The 21,555-nt window shown below is 37.8% G+C and overlaps 2 pseudogenes; both read left to right on the forward strand.

The window, feature by feature from the left end:
* Nucleotides 1–9,293: 9,293 nt before the first annotated feature.
* Nucleotides 9,294–10,372, forward strand: LOC141298898 (trace amine-associated receptor 13c-like; annotated as a pseudogene).
* Nucleotides 10,373–13,156: 2,784 nt separating this feature from the next.
* Nucleotides 13,157–15,993, forward strand: LOC141298899 (trace amine-associated receptor 13c-like; annotated as a pseudogene).
* Nucleotides 15,994–21,555: the final 5,562 nt, after the last annotated feature.

Genomic DNA, 21,555 nt, shown 5'->3' on the forward strand with positions numbered 1-21,555 from the left:
TTCATAAAACAGGACATGCTTGATTTATTAATGTTTCTTTGGTGTTTTTTTATAGCCTGTAAGAAAACTTGCGCTGTTCTCTGTATGCGCTCAGAGACGGAGCAGAACGCTGGCATGTCAAGTTATCTTTTAGCTCAATGAGGCGCTTGGTGATTATTCATGTAAACCCTTGTCAGTTATGTCTTAAATGATCATAAACAGTTGAGATTGAAAATATGTGTGTAAGAGTATTATGGATCGATGTGGCTGTTAAAGCTGCAACAAATACAAATGTGCATTTCGCTTTCGGTTAACGATTCCCGCGTTCGCATTTCATTGTGATTTTTAAACTTGCGTTTGCGTGCAGCGCCAACATCTGAAGCGTTAGCATGGAGAACAGCAGTCCCGATGTGGGTTCCAGACCTGTGTCCGTTCTCAAACAGTTCTGTGCATTTCCACTGCAGAAAAGGTTGTTCTAGCCCGGAACTGACTTCTCTTTCACATTTATTGACCCTTATGCATGAAATACGTTGTGCATATCCTCATAAACACAGTGTTTTTCGTCTTGACTGAACGTAAACAAATGAGAAAGAAAACACGTGTAACATTATTTTTAGATCTGTGTTCGGTGTTAAAGAGACAGCGTCTAATAAACGTGCTGCCTGTCAAAGAACAAAAGAAAATCATCATCTGAGTGAGTATCTTTTATAAATTTAATGATTAATCAATATTTTATTTATGAAAAGAAAACTATGCAGTGTTTTTAAACTTTTGATTTCAATTTCTGTACCTGAAATTTGTTCAGTTTTATTTATTTATGCTATTGCTAATTGATTTGTTTGTTCCTATTTAATTACTTGTCTTTAACAATTTAATATTTGAAATTTATATGAGTCTAGTTTTTTTTTTCTGTGGTATTTTTTGGTAAAATCAAATAGGCAAAAGACAGAATAAATATGTTTGACATCGAAATGTTTGACCAAAACTTTGTAATGGATTTTTTAAAATCTTATTGGAATTGGAATTAGGAATCGATGAGAATCAGAATCGATAAGCAGAATCGTAACTGGAATCAGAATCAATAAAATTCAAAGGATACCCAAACATAATCATTAATATGAAGTCATAATCATGTTAAATAATCGTGATTACAGTATTGACCAAAACAATCGTGATTGATTTTTGCCAAAATCTAGCAGCCCATAGTGGAGCGTCTCAAACTCAGTCTGCATGTGGTTGTGAGTTTTGGTTTATAATAACGTTTCATTTATCATTAATAACCCTACGCAATCTCATCGAAGTATGTTTTGATGTATTCTCCAATGCTAAGTGTTCATCGCGATTTCAAGTTTAAACCCTCGCCCTGAGTTTACACTTTTTGATATCCACATTCACCAAATTACAGTGTCTGCAGCATTTCTGTCGTAAAGAAATGGCCAAATATTAAAGATTAAGTGGACATTTTAAGTAAATGTTTGAGTCAATATTAAACAAGGACTAAACAAATATTAAAGTTAAAAAACAATCGTCAGGCCGTTGGCGCCCTCTGCAGGCATTTGTTACAATGCATAATGTATATTAGCTTTACTGTTTATAATAAATTATGTATTTGAACAGTTTTGTTCAATAAAACCATATGTACGGTGGCCGAGAGAGGCCAACGCGCTGCAAACAAGAAAACACATGCAAACAGAAAAAACGACAACAAATTAAGAAAACATCTTCATCAGTTTGACAACACAGGCGCTGCAAATCCTCGCAACGCAAACACAAATACGGAAACGCGCTGCAAATTCTCACAACACAACCAAATTCAGTAACGCGCTGCAAACTAACAAACGCGCTGCATATAGCTCGGTCCACAACGGAAATGTTTCAGGGGGACATCAAAAAGTGACAACTCATCTGGGACCTGATTATTTATATCACTATATTACCTGATTATTTATATCACTATCACCTTTAAGTGATACTATACTATCACTAAAAGGTGATAGTTCACCGATAACACCTCTGCTCTGACCAACAGCCACTGAACAAATAATCAGGTCCCAGATAGGTTCGTCACTTTTTGAGGTCCCCCTAAAACATTTCCGTTGTGGACCGAGCTATATGCAGTGCGTTTGTTAGTTTGCAGCGCCCTCGTGTGTTCGCAGCGCGTTTCTGAGTTTGGTTGTGTTGTGAGAATTTGCAGCGTGTTTCCGTATTTGTGTTTGCGTTGCGAGGATTTGCAGCGCCTGTGTTGTCAAACGGATGAAGATGTTTTCTTAATTTGTTGTAGTTTTTTCTGTTTGCATGTGTTTTCTTAAGTTTGCAGCGCGTTGGCCTCTGTCGGCCACCGTACATATGACTACTTTCTTTTGATACTTTATTTGAACTAACTATTATTGCTTCATTGCTATTATCTATGTACTTAAGTCATTTTAAAGGCTATTGTTAACTTAGGTCTATTTTATTATTACAAAAAATAATAATTATAATTATCCAATTACTTGATTAATCATCAGAATAATTGACAGGTTACTTGATTACCAAAATAATCGATGGTGACAGCTTTATATGCCTATGACGTTAGTCTGTTTGTGAAATGATGCAGTATAGTGCTCCTGATCAGACCGCTCTCATTAAACCCATGAAGTGAAAGTAAAACTCATCTCACTTTAAATCCGTTTTTCTCAAAATTCCATTCCTGAAAATCATTGATATCAGCCAACTTCAGATAGCCATAACTTTTGTTATGTTCAAGCTATGGACAAAATAAACCCAGCTTTCATATAGTATCACAACCTAAAAAAGGTAATATTTCGCCATGGTTTTCCTACATTACATCACATATATGGGTCCTGCCTGTCTACTTTGACATTGTACATTGATATTAGTGTTTTTGGACTTCATTCTGACACCTGTCTGTGTGAATATAGCGTCATATAAAAGCAAATGTTTTCAATTTCATTTCTCTCATTTTTATATATATACTATAAACACTTTGGTCTGTTTGTAATGACCCTCAGAATATGTTTGAACTGTCCCATCAGTATTGTGTATGGAGGATAGTCCCTGCATCAATAAAATATGCAAAACATAAATCATAACAATTAGAATTGGTTCTCTTGGGTTTTAAAAGTGAAAGCAAAATGAACAAAGACATGTCCCTGTTTGCCTGATTGGCATTTCTTGTATAATCTCATTCATGGTTCCTTGAGGGACCTTTTAGTAAAAATGTAGTTAATGCTGTTACAATTATTATTTAGGAAAAGAGCTTTTAACACAAATGGTAGTACATAGATGAATTAATTTCAAACAACGTACATATTCTGGATAAATATAATGATAAAGAATAATTTTCTAAATAGCATTTAGTACATGAGTCCAAAAAACATAAAATACAATTTGTTGTAAGTCATGTTGTAATGTAAGTAGTTAATGATTCAGTCTCTTTTTCAATCAACAGTGGAGTATTTGGGATTCAGAAATTTTATCACCTGTATAATCAGCTGTATGATCAAAGAAAGTTCAGAACCAGAATGAACTGTTGTATAAAGACATATATCAACACTGAAATTACTGAGCGGCCTATCAAATGATTATTCGTGATTAATTGCATGCAAAATAAAAGTTTTTGTTTACATGAAATACTGTATGTGGTGCACTGTGTGTATTTATGTATATGTAAATATACACAGATGCATGTATATTTTCAGGAAAGATGTTATATTTTATGCTTTTAACGCGACGTGCTCTGATTTACTGGACAAAATAGCTCCATTCAGAAGTAAAAGTCCTAAACCAGCATCTCATCCATGGTTAAATGAAACCACACGGGCCCTCAGACGTGCGTGTAGACGCGCAGAGAGGAGATGGAAAAAAGATTGTCTGCAAGTGTCCCTTCAAATGCTAAGAAATACTCTGGCCGAATATCAGAAAGCCGTTAAGGCTGCTAAATCACAGTTTTTATCTAATCTTGTGTCAAGTAACAGTCATAAACCACAGTTTTCTTTTTATCTTTTTTCTGTATCTCTTTCATTTTTAACCTGAGTGGTACAACAGCTGAGACCATCAAACTGCCCACTGGACTCTATTCCACCTCACCTGTTTAAAGAGGTGTTCCCGACTCTTGGACCTCTTATTTTAGACTTTATTAATTCTTCTCTGAGGTCTGGCTGCTTCCCAGCTGCCTTCAAACATGCCGTGGTCCAGCCACTCATGAAAAAAACGAATCTCAATCCCACAGTGTTATCAAATTTTAGACCAATTTCTAAACTCCCCTTTCTTCTCTAAGGTTTTGGAGAAAGGTGTGCACGACCAACTACAGTCTCACCTTGACGCAAATGGTATTACAGAAGTATTTCAATCTGGTTTTAAAGCTCAGCACAGCACAGAAACGGCCCTTTTAAAAGTTTTAAATGACTTGTTTTTAGTTGCTGACTCGGGCAAATCTACAGTTCTGTTGCTTTTAGATTTAACAGCCGCGTTTGATACTGTGGACCACAAAATACTTTTAACTCGTTTAGAGCATTATGTTGGCATTAAGGGCACTGTTCTTGAGTGGTTCAGGTCGTTTTTATCTAACAGAAGTTTTTCTGTACATCTTGGCCATCACTCCTCATCAAAAATGCCGCTGAAATTCGGCCTGCCGCAGGGTGCAATTTTATGCCCTGGTCTATTTTTAATATATTTGCTCCCTTTAGGGGAAATTTTTAAAAAGCACAATGTGGCATTTCATTGTTTTGCAGATGACATTCAAGTCTACCTCCCATTGAGCACCCATGATCATTCTACTATTAAAACTTTTCAGGACTGTCTCAAAGAGGTAGTGTCCTGGATGAACTCAAATTTTTTAAACCTGAACAGAACAAAAACAGAGGTCGTTGTCTTTGGGCAAACAAACTGTTTGGAGGGCTGGGACAGTGCTATTGGCCCTTTAGCTTCCCTCTCTCGCCCACATGCTAAAAACCTAGGAGTGCTTCTTGACTCTGGTTTTAAATTTGACAAGCAGATCAGTGCAGTAGTGAAAAGTGTTTTTTTTTTTTATCACTTAAGACTATTAGCAAAAATTAAGCCCTATCTCCCTAAGAGGGAACTGGAGAGAGCAGTCCATGCCTTTGTAACTGCACGGCTGGACTATTGCAACTCATTGTGCTGTGGCCTAGACCAGTCCTCCCTTCGCCACCTGCAGGGGGTGCAAAATGCGGCAGCTCGCCTTCTAACAGGAACAAAAAAACTGGAGCACATCACCCCAGTGCTGGTCTCGCTACATTGGCTGCCCATTTCCTATAGAGTCCAATTTAAAATTTTATTATTCGTTTTCAAATGTCTGCATATAGTGTTGACATGAGGAGCCTTGTTCGTTAAAGTAATTTTAATTTGTTAATTTAATAAGCTGACAAAGTAATTTGGAGTGGCACTAAAGAGGCTGTTACAGCAAATACAGTAGTATACAGCAATTTAAATAAATACAGTAAGTCTCTGTATGTGGTGTTCAGCAAATACAGTAGTATACAGCAATTTAAATACAGTAAGTCTCTATATGTGGTGTTCAGCAAATACAGTAGTATACAGCAATTTAAATACAGTAAGTCTCTGTATGTGGTGTTCAGCAAATACAGTAGTATACAGCAATTTAAATACAGTAAGTCTCTATATGTGGTGTTCAGCAAATACAGTAGTATACAACAATTTTTAAAAATACAGTTAGTCTCTGTATGTGGTGTTCAGCAAATACAGTAGTATACAGCAATTTAAATAAATACAGTAAGTCTCTGTATGTGGTGTTCAGCAAATACAGTAGTATACAGCAATTTAAATACAGTAAGTCTCTATATGTGGTGTTCAGCAAATACAGTAGTATACAGCAATTTAAATACAGTAAGTCTCTGTATGTGGTGTTCAGCAAATACAGTAGTATACAGCAATTTAAATACAGTAAGTCTCTATATGTGGTGTTCAGCAAATACAGTAGTATACAGCAATTTAAATAAATACAGTAAGTCTCTGTATGTGGTGTTCAGCAAATACAGTAGTATACAGCAATTTAAATACAGTAAGTCTCTGTATGTGGTGTTCAGCAAATACAGTAGTATACAGCAATTTAAATACAGTAAGTCTCTATGTGGTGTTCAGCAAATACAGTAGTATACAACAATTTTTAAAAATACAGTTAGTCTCTGTATGTGGTGTTCAGCAAATACAGTAGTATACAGCAATTTAAATAAATACAGTTAGTCTCTGTATGTGGTGTTCAGCAAATACAGTAGTATACAGCAATTTAAATAAATACAGTAAGTCTCTGTATGTGGTGTTCAGCAAATACAGTAGTATACAGAAATTTAAATAAATACAGTAAGTCTCTGTATGTGGTGTTCAGCAAATACAGTAGTATACAGCAATTTAAATAAATACAGTTAGTCTCTGTATGTGGTGTTCAGCAAATACAGTAGTATACAGCAATTTAAATAAATACAGTAAGTCTCTGTATGTGGTGTTCAGAAAATACAGTAGTATACAGCAATTTAAATAAATACAGTAAGTCTCTGTATGTGTTCAGCAAATACAGTAGTATACAGCAATTTTTTAAAAAACAGTTAGTCTCTGTATGTGGTGTTTGAATTCACAGAAAATTCCAATGATGCAAAGGGCATTACAGTTATTGTCTGTGAAGAGAATTTGCTGTATTATACTGGGTAATATACAGTAAATTGTGTACAGTAAACTGTAGAAATAACAGAAATGTCTAACAGGTAGACAAATTTTGCAATCATTGTGTAAGTTTAGCTATAGGACCAAAATGTCAACAAAATGAACCTGTGTGAAAGAATGATACTGGCAGCTGTAAAATACATGATTAAAACATTACATTACATTTGCTACTGCTAAATGTTGCAGAGCACAAAGTGTGTCAGGTGAAAATAATTTTACTGTTTATTTGCTTTTGTTGTTATTAAAGACAATGATAAATGTTATTGCTCACCTCAACAAACAACAAAATAATAACAGTATGAACACTTACATATATGTAGGTGTAACACCTCGCTCATTCTGTCTGTTTTGGTTCAGCATTGGTGTCAGACTTAATCTCTCATACTCTATGACAGCGGAGCGGAGCGTCATCTGCTTCAGCAAAGAATGCAACCCGGAAAAACTATCCGCATAGATTTTTGCCGATAACCGATAGTTCCGCCAATCAACTATCGGTGCTGATTAATCAGCAAAACCGATACGTTGGTCGACCTCTAGTTGAGAGCCATTTAAAGCTGCATTTTGGAAGTTCAAACTCGGGGGCACCATTGAAGTTCATTATATGGAGAAAAATCCTAAAATATATTTCCTTGAAAAACATATTTTCCTTACGACTGAAGAAAGAAACACATGAACATCTTGGATGATAAGGGGGTGAATACATGATCTGTGAATTTTTGTTCTGAAAGTGAACTACTCCTTTAAAAGTAGACTTTTATATATATTTTTTCATGACTGTAAGGCAAATATACACAGAGTTTCGAAGTGATGCGCTTAAGTTCACAGAGACAGAGGCGGCAGAAAGCGCATATTATTGTTATTCTGTATGTACACAAATAAATGTAGAGTCTTTACAGATTCCAAAGATGTAACTCTTATCTGTATGATCAAAAATGACAAAGGATTTTATGTCGTCTCCATCTGTCATGCAGTGAACGCACTACTGTTTAGCTTCCACCCTCTGCAAAGACACTTGAATAGCACACTTTTTTCTAGGTCAATATTAGATAAAGCGGCATGTGAAGTTACTACTACATACATCTTTTAGATAAGCCATATTTGAGGTAGATGAATGATAGGTGAGCATTTGGATTTCTTGCCTGATGCACTGTATTGACACACAAACCAGCCGTTAACGATCTGTCTTTCCTCACTTTTTTCTGTGACTAAGTGACTAATAAAATTGGTCAACCAAGTCTCTTCTCGTCGACTAACGGTCAGTTGACTATTAGGGGGTAACCCTAATAATATGTTCTTATATTATATTTCATTATAGCATCTTTATTTACAATTTTTTAGAGCAGTAATATAGCTTTATATGAAAGTGCCGTCATTTTTCTGTGGTTCCACGTGTGGTGCAACGGTCATGTAATACAAGCTGTAGTTCTCAGAAAACTCTGTTCACAAGTTGTAATCACGAGTTCTACAAGGACATGATTGCTTTTTACAAGTTGGTATCTCGTAATTACAGTAATTATGATATGGCATAAATGCACCTTAATTTGACCACTGAATGTCTTATGAGTAATAAACAGCCTATCAGGTTTAATGGCTACTAAACAATAGCTGATAGATCAACAATATAGGCTACAACTATTGACCTTTTTATTTAAAAAATATATTAATAAATATATTAGAAATGTATAATGTATAATAATACTTAAAGACAGAATGTATGACAAATGTTATTTACTTAATCATATCAAATGTAAGAAAAACATTCAATACACAGCTTTGAACAAGTAAAATCATCAGCACTCATTGTTTGCACCTGTGTCTCGTTAGCATTGTTAGCTCAACCTATATAAGCCCAGTTCTTGCATGTGTCACAACTACAGTTCTAAGCCTTTAATCCTGGTTCTCTCACACCTTGTTTTGCTGTTCTTGTTATTCTGCCTGTTTTCCAGATTACTTTGTTTGCCACAGCCCCTTACCCTAGTTGTTTTGGATTGCCTGTTTGTGTAAGATAGTGATAGGCAAATGTAGCCTCGTGAAGCATATTACTGACTGGGTGTCTAAAAATTGAACTAAAAAAAAGTTTGAATGAAAATGCACTTGTAAAGATCTGGGGGTTTCGTTTTTTGACAACCAAAAAAATTGCGCGTGTAATTGGACCGAAAGTGAGACTTTGTTTGTTATTGGTAATGTGATTTCCACGTTAACAACATAAACTTTGAAACAAGGCTTCCTCTACGATGCCCATTTATTCTTGACACAAGCTCCAGTGCTTCAGAACAAATATCACACCACTAGTGTTTGACCTTTTCCTGCCTTTGGATTACCTTTGTGGAATACCCCTTCAAAAAACTACTGCATTTCATTTCACCATGTGGTTCATGGCAATGTCAGGTAGCAGTTTGAAATCATGTACATGAAGGAAAAAAACAAACAGAAAAGAAAAAACATGATCTACCATTATGAGACTGAAAATTAGTCAAATGTCTAAATTTTTGTCCCTTATACGCAGAAATTTGACATTTCACTGCCAAGGTTGAAACTGATGAAAGAAAATTATGTAATTATGCAGCATCAGAGTGGGTGGTAGATGGGTTGGTCAGTCTGATCCAGACACTTAATAAATGAAAGGACGGAAAGGAGAGCAGAACAAATGGCTACAGGAGACGACTCACTCATGGCATATGAGACAGAGGATCATGCGACTCAATACTGCTTTCCTGCCATGAACTCATCATGTATCAAGGAAAAGCGCTCCAAGCATGAATACAGTATCATGTATGTGTTTTTTTCATTGCTGTCAGCATGGACTGTGTTTCTGAACCTGCTGGTGGTCATCTCTATCTCTCATTTCAAGAAGCTTCACACTTCAACCAACCTGCTCATTCTCTCTCTGGCTGTAACTGACATGCTTATTGGACTAATTGTGATGCCCATAGAGGCCATAAAGCTGATTGAGACCTGTTGGTACTTTGGAGACTCTTACTGTGGACTGTTTACAATGATCCTTGGATTGCTTCTTTCTGTGTCTCTTAGTAATTTAGTTTTAATTGCTGCAGATCGTTATGTGGCTGTGTGTCACCCTTTACTGTACCCACAGAAAATAACCATGACTAAAACTTTATTGAGCATATGTTTCTGCTGGTTTTTCTGTTCGAGTTACAATATTGCTTTTGTAACAACTAACAGATATTTTGACACTTCACAAAGAACAGACACATGCTATGGAGGGTGCTATTTTATAATTAATTATTCATGGGGACTCACTGATATGTTAATGTCTTTTATTTTTCCTTGCACCCTGATCATAACTTTATATTTGAGGATATTTTATGTTGCACATAAGCAAGTGAAGGTTATAAACTCTCTGATGAAGAGTGGGAAGTGTGTATTGGAAGGTTCAGTGAGGAGGAAATCTGAGAGCAAAGCTGCTCTCACATTAGGAATCATTGTGACAGTTTATCTGCTTTGCTTTATTCCATACTATATCTTGACTTTAACAAAGACTACAATAATCTCTTCCGCCACAATAACGTTTCTAATATGGACTTTGTATGTTAACTCCAGTCTAAATCCTATTATCTATGCTTTATTTTATAGCTGGTTTAAAATATCTGTTAAATATATCTTAACGCTTAAAATATTTCAAACGGCATCCTCTCTCAGTGATATTTTTACAGATTATACTCAGAGATTACAATAGGGCCATGTGGATTCAATGTATTTATTTTCCTTTTTTTTTTTTTTACTGATAAAGTACAAATGTTTAATCTGGTGTGGCATAAGATTGTTTTTCTCTTGTAATGGCTTTGTTGCTTATGAAGTAAACATAATAACTAACACTGATCAAGCAAAATCTTGAAAATGTTTTTTGACCTATATATATATATATATATATATATATATATATATATATATACACACACACACACACACACACGCACACTGGTTTACATGTTTTATGGGGACATTCCATAGGCGTAATGGTTTTTATACTGTACAAACCGTACTTTCTATCGCCCTACACCTACCCTACACCTAAACCTAGCCCTCACAGGAGATTGTGCAAACTTTTACTTCCTCAAAAAAATGTATTGTGTATGATTTCTAAGCCTGTTTCCTCATGGGGACCTGAGAAATGTCCCCACAAGGTCAAAATCTACTGGTATTCCTATCCTTGTGGGGACATTTGGTCCCCACAACGTGATGAATACCAGACCACACACACACACACACACACACACACACACAAACAAAAATAGTTTGACAACACTGTCTTTGGTGACCCTCTGAATATGTCAGAATTATATTGATAATTTGTATCTGAAGAACTGTTGCATCAGTATTGTGTATGTGTTTCACAAAAATTCAGTGGAGGATTGTATATAAGTAAAACATAAATCAGAACAGTTAGAATTGAATCTCTGAGCTTTAAAAGTGAAAACAAAGTGGCCAAAGACATGTCCCTGTGTTTGACAGATCAGCCCATGTGATTTCTTGAGAGAGGCTTTGAGAGATTTACTTATTAATTCTTAACACATTTCACCCAACATCCTCACCGACTGGCATTTCTTGTATAATCTCATTCATGGTTCCTTGAGGGACATTAGAATAAAAATGTAGTTAAATTATGCTGTCACAGTTATTATTTAGGAAAAGATTTGAACACAAATGGCAATATAATAAATAAATTAATTTCAAGCAATGTACATATTCCGGATGAATTTAATTATAAAAATGTATTTTCTAAATAGCATTTTTTGTACATGAAGGGTCCAAAAAACATAAAATACAATTTGTTCCAAGTTATGTTCTAATGTGAATAGTTAATTATTCTGTCTCTTTTTCAAGCGACAATGGGGTATTTGGGATTCAGAGATTTTGTTAGCTGTAATCAGCTGAATGATCAAAGAAAGGTCCCTTTGTAATATTCCATTTCAACCAAAAAACACAGAGACACATGCTAATGCTGAACTTACTGAGCTGCCTATCAAATGATTATTCGTGATTAATTGTATGCAAAATAAAAGTTTGTGTTTACATCAAATGTGTGCACTGTGTATATTTATGTATATGTGAGTATACACAGATGCATGTATATTTTCAGGAAAAATTATATATTTTTATACAAAATATTACATGCACATACAATATGAATTATATATAAATCCAAATATATATTAGGGGTGGGAATCTTTTGGTACCTCACGATTTGATTCAAATAGATTTTTGGGGTCACGATTCTGTTAAATCTCTGGGGTCAGGGGGTGTTTTTGGGCCCTGAAGAAGTTTTGACATGGCCTTACATATGTGCTTTTTTTCAGTATCTTAAAAACATATCAATGGCTAAAGTCTGATTATACTGACATCAGCACAAAATGGCTACAATAATATGTAAGCAACATGAATGTGTTTTTGAGAAAGCAACGTTTATGCGTGGTTAGTGAAAAACAAAATTGTTTAAGTTACTGAAATAAGGCCATGAAACATACAGCACATTTGTTCACAATACTTTTGATAACTGGATGTGGTAGGCTTGAGTTTTTTCAGCAAAATGATGTGAAAATCGTCAAAACAATACATTGATGTAAATTTTCTAAAACATGTTTTGTGATTGATAGGGAATATGTAAGAGAGTGACAATAGCTCATGAATATTTAGCAATTTACACCTGGGAAACAAATAGCCCTCCCCTAATTGGCCCATGAATGAGACTGTGACTGTCAGGTAAGAAACATGTGAGAAGATTCAAAGAATGGAGTTTTAGATTATTTTATTTACAACACAGTATAATCAAAGACACATTATTGAGCTCCCTGATCTAACCACAGAGATGTGGACAGACATTGTGTGTTTTCTGAAAACTTTTGTACATTTTTAAAAAATCCCTCGCAGGCCGCCACAGGACTGTTAGCGGATCGCATATGGCCTGCGGGCTGTAGTTTGGACACCCCTGTTTTAGAGGAGTCAATGCGCAGCTTGTATAGCAGCATAGATTTATCGTCCCCTGAAAATTACTCAACACACAGCCATTATTGTTAAAATAGCTGGCATAGTACACCCTAAGTGAACTTGTCCAAAGTGTCAATATATTGTGTCAGCACCATTGTTATCTGGCACTGCCTTAATTATCCTGGGCATGGAATTGACCAGAGCTGCACAGGTTGTTACTGGGATCCCACTGCTGGACGTTAGACACATGCTGCTTCTCCACCTTACGCTTGAGGATGCCCCACAGGCGCTTAATAGGGTTCAGGTCTAGAGACATACTTGGCCACCCCATCACCTTTACCTTCAGCTTCCTCAGCAAGGCAGTTGTCATCTTGGTGGTGGAAAACTGCTGTTCGGCCTAGTTTCTGGAGGGAAGGCATCATGTTCTGCTTCAGAATGTACAGTACATAATGGAATCCATGTTTCCCTTGATGAACTGCAGCTCCCCAGTACCAGCAGCACTCATGCAGCCTCAGACCATGATGTTACCACCACCATGACTGTAAGACCCTCTTGGTACTCTTCACCAGGGCATTGCCACACATGCTGGATTCCATCTGAGCCAAACAAGTTTATCTTATAGTTTAATCAAGACCACAGGACATGGTTCCAGGATTCATGCTCTTGGACAGGTTGTCTTCAGCAAACTGTTTGCGAACTTTCTTGTGATTCAGCTTCAAATGAAGCTTCCTTTGGGACGCACCTATGCAAACCGACTTGTTGCAGTGTGTGGCGTATGGTCTGAGCACTGACAAGCTGACCTTCTACTTCTGCAACCTTTAAAGCAATTCTGGCAGCACTCATGCATCTGTTTTTGAAGACAGGTTCTGCACCTGACGCACAGGCGCTGCGGATAATCCGCTGGTCGGGTAATAAAAAAATGCATTCTGATTATTTGCGGGTGGATGAGATAAATCAATAATGATGCTAATATTAACTAAATTTTCTAAAACATGAACGCGTTTTAAATACTTGTTTCATCAGGCAGAGGATATTTCATTTGTGTGTGTGTGTGTGTGTGTGTTTGCCTGTTCGAGAAGTTTTTGGTGACAAACTGTGACATTCCATATAAAAATTAAAGGGAGTTATGCCTGTGCTAATGCTATTGAGCACGGTAATGCAGTGATGTAGTGCAGCGGTTCCCAATTCCAGTCCTCGCGCCCCACCGTTCTGCACATTTTGCGTGTCTCTCTTAGTTAACACACCTGATTCAGATAACCAGCTCATTAGAAGTGAGGTCCATGCAGGAACTGCGATCCGATTGACATGGTCCCTGCAAAGTGTTCATTGCTCCCTGCTCCCTAAGCGGGGGAAATCTGTTTACTATGCTTCAAAACATTCATTAACATATTTGCGCTACGCCACCGCATGTAGCGTCTTCACACACAGATGAAACTTACTAGAGAAGTGTGACATAAATGCATCTGTAAATAAATGCATTTTAAATTTACGTCTTGCACGCTTTAATGACCTTCAAATGACATACGCTCGCTTCGAACTAATGAATAGTGGCGGAATATCCTGTGATGTCCACTTCGAAGGGCAGTAACGTTGGAATAGAACAAACGTCGGAAGCGATGCGTGAAACACACAAAATGTGCAGAGCGGTGGGTCGCGAGGACTGGAATTGGGAACCGCTGATGTAGTGCATTGGTCGGCTTTGCGTTTGCCCACTTCTCTGATGCGCATCATTCAGTGTCCTGCTGCAGGGCTCCTGCATTATCCAAAATGATGACAGTCCACCACATGAATAACTAATTCAATCGCATGTTAATAAATTTAAATATTCCCTAAAAACACCCAGTAAAGACAGTAATGTGGTCAGGACCGTGGCGCCGGCTTCTTTTGAAATATATATGACGATTGTGCCTGATGCGTATGCCCTGCTCTGTCCTCAAATGCTGCCTGTTCATTCATACGCGAGAGCATGTCGGGCTAGGCATGCAGTGGTTAATATTATATTTAATAATCATTTGAAAACTGGCATCCCAAGTAGTAAAGAAAATATTTATCTCAAACTCTTGTGGAAACTACCATGTATAAACCAAATAATCAATTAAAAAGTCAATTAAATGTATACTTTTTTTTATTAGGAGGACAAGCACTACAAGAAGGAAAAAAAAATACTTAAGTGGGTGTGTGACAGGTATGGCCAAGGAAAATTTTTCAGTCAAAAGATTTAAAAGATGCTTTAATCCCTGGAAACAGCAATGCTGTACAGAGACTTAGTATTACAGTACAAGGCTTAGATATGCACAAAGTATTTTTTAAAGTACATTTAGGACACCTAAAAAAGTTTTCAGTTCCAGGTCTCTCATTTTTCTCTTAATCTACAGAATTTTTACTGCTAAAATTGGAATCATTGAGGAAAAAATACAATTATTATGGAGTATCATAGTACTTTGGAGATGCTTTCTGTGGGCTGTTTATGATAATTATGGGACTGCTTGGCTCAACATCTCTAAGAAATTTAGTTTTAATTGCTGTTGATCGTTATGTGGCTGTGTGTCACCCTTTACAGTACCCACAGAAAATAACAATGACTAAAACTTTACTAAGCATTTGTCTCTGTTGTTTTTTTCTCCTCAATTTACAACACTGTCATTGTAATCAGCAACAAGTATTTTGCCACATCAAACAGAACAGATCAGTGTTATGGAGAGTGTACCTTTACTGTTAGCTTTACTAGCATTTACTATTGGTTCAAACTGTTGTTTGGTCTGGCCAGAGGAGAACTGGTCCCCCGACTGAGCCTGGTTTCTCCCAAGGTTTTTTTCTCCATTTCTGTCACCTGTGGAGTTTTGGTTCCTTGCCGCTGTCGCCTCTGGCTTGCTTAGTTGGGGACACTTTCCAGCGATATCGTACACTATTTGAACTGAACTGACGATGATATCACTGAATTCATTGATGAACTGCTTTTAAACTGAAAATTGATTGTTACAATAATGCGTTACTTACACACTATTGTGCTGTTTAAATACTGTGCAGTTGCTTTGACACAATCTGTATTGTAAAAGGCGCTATATAAATAAAGGTGACTTGACTTGACTTGACTAGCAGAGTCATTGATGAGATATATTCATTTCTGTTGCCTTGTAGTGTGATGATCACTGCCTATTTGAGAAAATTTTATGTTGTTAACCATCAAGTGAAAGTTAAACTCTGGTGAAAGGTGGTAAATGTCTAATGGAACGATCAGTGAGGAGGAAATCTGACAGTAAAGCTGCTCTGACGTTAGGAATCATTGTGACAGTTTATCTGCTTTGCTATATTCCGTACTATGTATTGTCTCTAACAAGTGCTCAAACCAGATTTCTGTGCAATCTGGTTTGAGCATTCTAGGCTTGACTGAGACCTGGATTCGTCCAGAAGACTCTGCAACCCCAGCTGCTCTTTCTAATAACTTTTCCTTCTCTCACACCCCTCGTCAGACTGGAAGGGGCGGGGGGACGGGCCTTCTTATTTCTAACAACTGGAAATACTCAACCCATTCTCCTCTATGCAATTATAGTTCATTTGAATCTCACACAATCACTGTAACATCTCCTATCGAACTCCACATTGTGGTAATCTACCGCCCTCCTACTCAACTTGGCATCTTCTTAGAAGAGCTGGATGGGCTGCTGTCCTCGTTTCCAGAGGATGGCAGCCCACTTCTAGTCTTTGGGGACCTCAACATTCACCTTGACAAACCCTATGCTGCTGACTTCAATTCACTTCTAGCTTCATTTGATCTACAACGTGTTATCACTACATGCACTCATAAATCTGGCAACCAACTTGATCTCATTTACATGCGAAATTGTATTTCAGACAACATTGTGGTCAAACCCCTACACATCTCTGACCACTTCTTCATTACATTTGACCTACATCTTGCTACTTGTGCACTCCCAACCCCTCTACCTGTTACTTTTAGAAGAAACCTACGCTCTCTCTCACACTCCCATCTTTCTTCTTTAGTATCCTCCTCCCTTCCCTCTCCTACTCACTTCTCATCCCTGGACACTAATGCAGCAACTGACACCTTATGCTCCACTCTTACCTCCTGTCTAGATGTTATATGCCCTCTCTCCTCCTGGCCAGCACGATCTGCTCCGACAACCCCTTGGTTATCCGATGTTCTTCGTGAGCATCGTTCCAAACTTAGGGCAGCTGAGAGAAAATGGCACAAATCTAAGGATCCATCCGACCTCAGTAAGTATCGGTCTATGCTCTCATCTTTCGCTACCCAAGTACATACAGCCAAATCTTCATACTTCCACAACAGGATCAACAATTCCCCGGACGCACGCAACCTTTTCAAAACATTTAATACACTGCTTTGTCCCCCTCCACCACCTCCCACAACTTCTATAACAGCTGATGATTTCGCCACATTTTTTACAGACAAAACTACATCGATCAATAATAAGTTCTCAGCTCCACACATACAGGAACTAAAATTGACCACAATCACGGCTGGAACCCCCCACTTCTCCTTCTGTCCTTGCTCGGAGGCAGAAGTAACCAAACTTTTCCTCTCCAGCCATCCGACGACATGTCCTTTAGATCCTATCCCCTCACACCTTCTCCAAGCAATCTCCCCTACAATCCTACCGGCGCTCACACACATCATCAACACATCTCTTCTCACAGGCACTTTTCCTACTACATTTAAGCAGGCCCGGGTAACCCCACTGCTCAAAAAACCTACACTTAACTCTTCACTCATAGACAACTACAGACCTGTCTCCCTCCTTCCATTCATAGCAAAAACACTGGAACGGGCTGTTTTCAACCAGCTATCCTTATTCCTCTCACAGAACAATCTACCGGACTCTAACCAATCAGGGTTCAGAAGCGGCCATTCAACTGAGACTGCGCTACTGTCTGTCACTGAAGCCTTGCGGACGGCAAAAGCTGAGTCCAAATCATCGGTACTCATCTTGCTGGACCTATCTGCAGCTTTTGACACTGTGAATCACCAGATCCTCCTGTCCACCCTCTCAATGCTGGGTATTACAGGGACTTCACTTCGCTGGTTCAAATCCTACCTCTCTGGTAGGTCTTTCAGAGTGGCCTGGGGAGGCGAGGTATCCAAAACTCATCAACTGGTCACTGGGGTTCCTCAGGGTTCAGTTCTTGGACCTCTCCTCTTCTCCATATACACTACATCTCTGGGCCCCATCATACAGGCACATGGCTTCTCCTACCATTGCTATGCTGATGACACACAGCTCTATCTTTCTTTCAAACCAGACGATCCATCGGTAGCTGCACGGATCTCAGGTTGCCTGGCGGATATCTCTGCATGGATGAAGGAACACCATCTACAGCTCAATCTAACAAAGACGGAACTCCTTATCTTTCCTGCCACTCCATCTCTACAGCATGACTTCTCCATCCAGTTAGGTTCATCAACAATTACCCCATCAACTTCAGCCAGAAATCTGGGTGTTATCTTTGACAACCAACTGACTTTCAAAGATCACATTGCTAAGACCGCTCGATCTTGCAGGTTTGCATTGTACAACATCAGAAAGATCAGGCCATTCCTAACAGAGCATGCTACACAACTCCTCGTCCAGGCCCTGGTCATTTCCAGGCTGGACTACTGCAATGCTCTTTTAGCTGGTCTTCCAGCATGTACAATCAAGCCTCTACAAATGATTCAGAATGCAGCAGCACGACTGGTCTTCAACGAGCCCAAAAAGGCCCATGTCACACCTCTCTTCATATCCCTGCACTGGCTACCGGTTACAGCACGCATCAAATTCAAGACACTGATGCTGGCATATAGGACAGCCACCGGATCATCACCTGCCTACCTCCATTCACTACTACACATCTACACTCCTTCCAGAAGACTGAGATCCTCTAGTGAAAGACGCCTCATTGTACCACCACAGAGAGGTATTAAATCACTGTCCAGAACATTCTCGTTCAATGTCCCTGCCTGGTGGAATGATCTTCCCACCCCTATCCGGAATGCAGACTCCTTAACAGCTTTCAAACGACTGCTGAAAACCCATCTTTTTCGACACTATCTGACTCAGTAAAAAAAAAAAAAAAAAAAAAAAATCCTCCCTTCTAGCCTGTTTTTCCTCTCTTTCTTGATCTTCTCCTTCTAGCCTGCACTCTTCTAACAACGCCTGATATATGGTATTTTTGAACACTTCCTATGTTGATCTGCCTCCTTAGGATGAATCACTTGTTGTATTCCCAATTGTAAGTCGCTTTGGATAAAAGCGTCGGCTAAATGAATAAATGTAAATGTAAGTGCTGCTGTAATATCTTCTGCCACAATGACATTTTTATTATGGACTTTGTATATTAACTGAGGAATGAATCCCCTTATATATGCTTTATTTTACAGCTGGTTTAAAATATCAGTTAAACACATCTTAACTCTTTAAATAATGGAGCCAGCATCCTCTCTCATGGATATTTTTAAAGGTTGATTGAAATTATTTTTTTGTTAGTTTTTACTGATAAACAAAATAATGTATGAAGGTTTTTTTTCATCTCTATTCTTTTTTTTTTTCTTCACATTCTCTAAATTGGATGGGAACATTCTGGATAGCACATAACGTGATTCAATTTTATATTTGTTGAAAGTGAATAATTACGTTTAATCTGTTATGCATGAGTAAACCAGTACTAATCATGACAAATCCTGTTTCCTTTACCATGTGTGTCTTTTCTCCTGTTCTGCTGTGAATTAGTTAGAAAACTATAGTTAGTTAGAAAATACTTTTTTTTTTAATAAATATCTGACTGTGATATCAGTAATAACTAGCATCTCTGTTCATTTGTACAAGGCCCCATTTCAGAATGTGCTTTGTTGATCATTATACAGGTCCTTTTAAAAAAATTAGCGTATTGTGATAAAGTTCATTATTTTCTGTAATGTACTGATAAACATTAGACTTTCATATATTTTAGATTCATTACACACAACTGAAGTAGTTCAAGCCTTTTATTGTTGTAATATTGATGATTTTGGTATACAGCTCATGAAAACCCAAAATTCCTATCTCAAAAAATTAGCATATCATGAAAAGGTTCTCTAAACGAGCTATTAACCTAATCATCTGAATCAACTAATTAACTCTAAACACCTGCAAAAGATTCCCGAGGCTTTTAAAAACTCCCAGCCTGGTTCATTACTCAAAACCGCAATCATGGGTAAGACTGCCGACCTGACTGCTGTCCAGAAGGCCATAATTGACACCCTCAAGCAAGAGGGTAAGACACAGAAAGAAATTTCTGAACGAATAGGCTGTTCCCAGAGTGCTGTATCAAGGCACCTCAGTGGGAAGTCTGTGGGAAGGAAAAAGTGTGGCAGAAAACGCTGCACAACGAGAAGAGGTGAAAGAACCCTGAGGAAGATTGTGGAGAAGGACCGATTCCAGACCTTGGGGGACCTGCGGAAGCAGTGGACTGAGTCTGGAGTAGAAACATCCAGAGCCACCGTGTACAGGCGCCAAGTCAAGCCACTTTTGAACCAGAAATAGCGGCAGAAGCGCCTGACCTGGGCTAAAGAGAAGCAGCACTGGACTGTTGCTCAGTGGTCCAAAGTACTTTTTTTGGATGAAAGCAAATTTTGCATGTCATTTGGAAATCAAGGTGCCAGAGTCTGGAGGAAGACTGGGGAGAGGGAAATGCCAAAATGCCTGAAGTCCAGTGTCAAGTACCCACAGTCAGTGATGGTCTGGTGTGCCATGTCAGCTGCTGGTGTTGGTCCACTGTGTTTTATCAAGGGCAGGGTCAATGTAGCTAGCTATCAGGAGATTTTGGAGCACTTCATGCTTCCATCTGCTGAAAAGCTTTATGGAGATGATTTCATTTTTCAGCACGACCTGGCACCTGCTCACAGTGCCAAAACCACTGGTAAATGGTTTACTGACCATGGTATTACTGTGCTCAATTGGTCTGCCAACTCTCCTGACCTGAACCCCATAGAGAATCTGTGGGATATTGTGAAGAGAAAGTTGAGAGACACAAGACCCAACACTCTGGATGAGCTTAAGGCCGCTATCGAAGCATCCTGGGCCTCCATAACACCTCAGCAGTGCCACAGGCTGATTGCCTCCATGCCACGCCGCATTGAAGCAGTCATTTCTGCAAAAGGATTCCCGACCAAGTATTGAGTGCATAACTGAGCATAATTATTTGAAGGGTTTTTTGGGTTTTCATGAGCTGTATGCCAAAATCATCAATATTAAAACAACAAAAGGCTTGAACTACTTCAGTTGTGTGTAATGAATCTAAAATATATGAAAGTCTAATGTTTATCAGTACATTACAGAAAATAATGAACTTTATCACAATATGCTAATTTTTTGAAAAGGACCTGTATTGCTGTATGTCACCCTTTACTGTACTAACAGAAAATAAGTAAAAGTAAAACATCTTAGTGCTTAAAATATTGGAGCCAGCATCCTCTCTCATGCATATTTCTATAGGTTGATTTAAGTGTTTTATTTATTTATTGGACTTTTAAGCACAAACTAATTTATAGTTCTTTTGCTTTAGTTTATAAAGTAGATGTTAATACAATGGAGATTATTTTTAACGTTCACACACTGATAGTCAGTTTTGGTTATAAGTTTTATTTCATTGATTTTTAATCTGAATGAATCAAATCCAATTTCAGATACTAAATGTCCTGTTATAGGAACCTTAAAATTTACTTTTTTGTTTTATTTTTGCATTTATGTACATTTTAAAGGTAAATGCATCAATATTCAAAGAATGGAGTTTTAAAATATTTGTATTTTATTTACAACACAGTATAATCAAAACGTACATAACTAAGGTCAAAGACACATTGAGCACCCTGATCTAACCACAGAGATGTCTAAATATGCACTCAGTATAAACACTTTAGATCCGATTGTTAAATGATAA

This window comes from Garra rufa, chromosome 23 (genome assembly GCF_049309525.1).
Source record: "Garra rufa chromosome 23, GarRuf1.0, whole genome shotgun sequence".
Taxonomy (NCBI): Eukaryota; Metazoa; Chordata; class Actinopteri; order Cypriniformes; family Cyprinidae; genus Garra; species Garra rufa.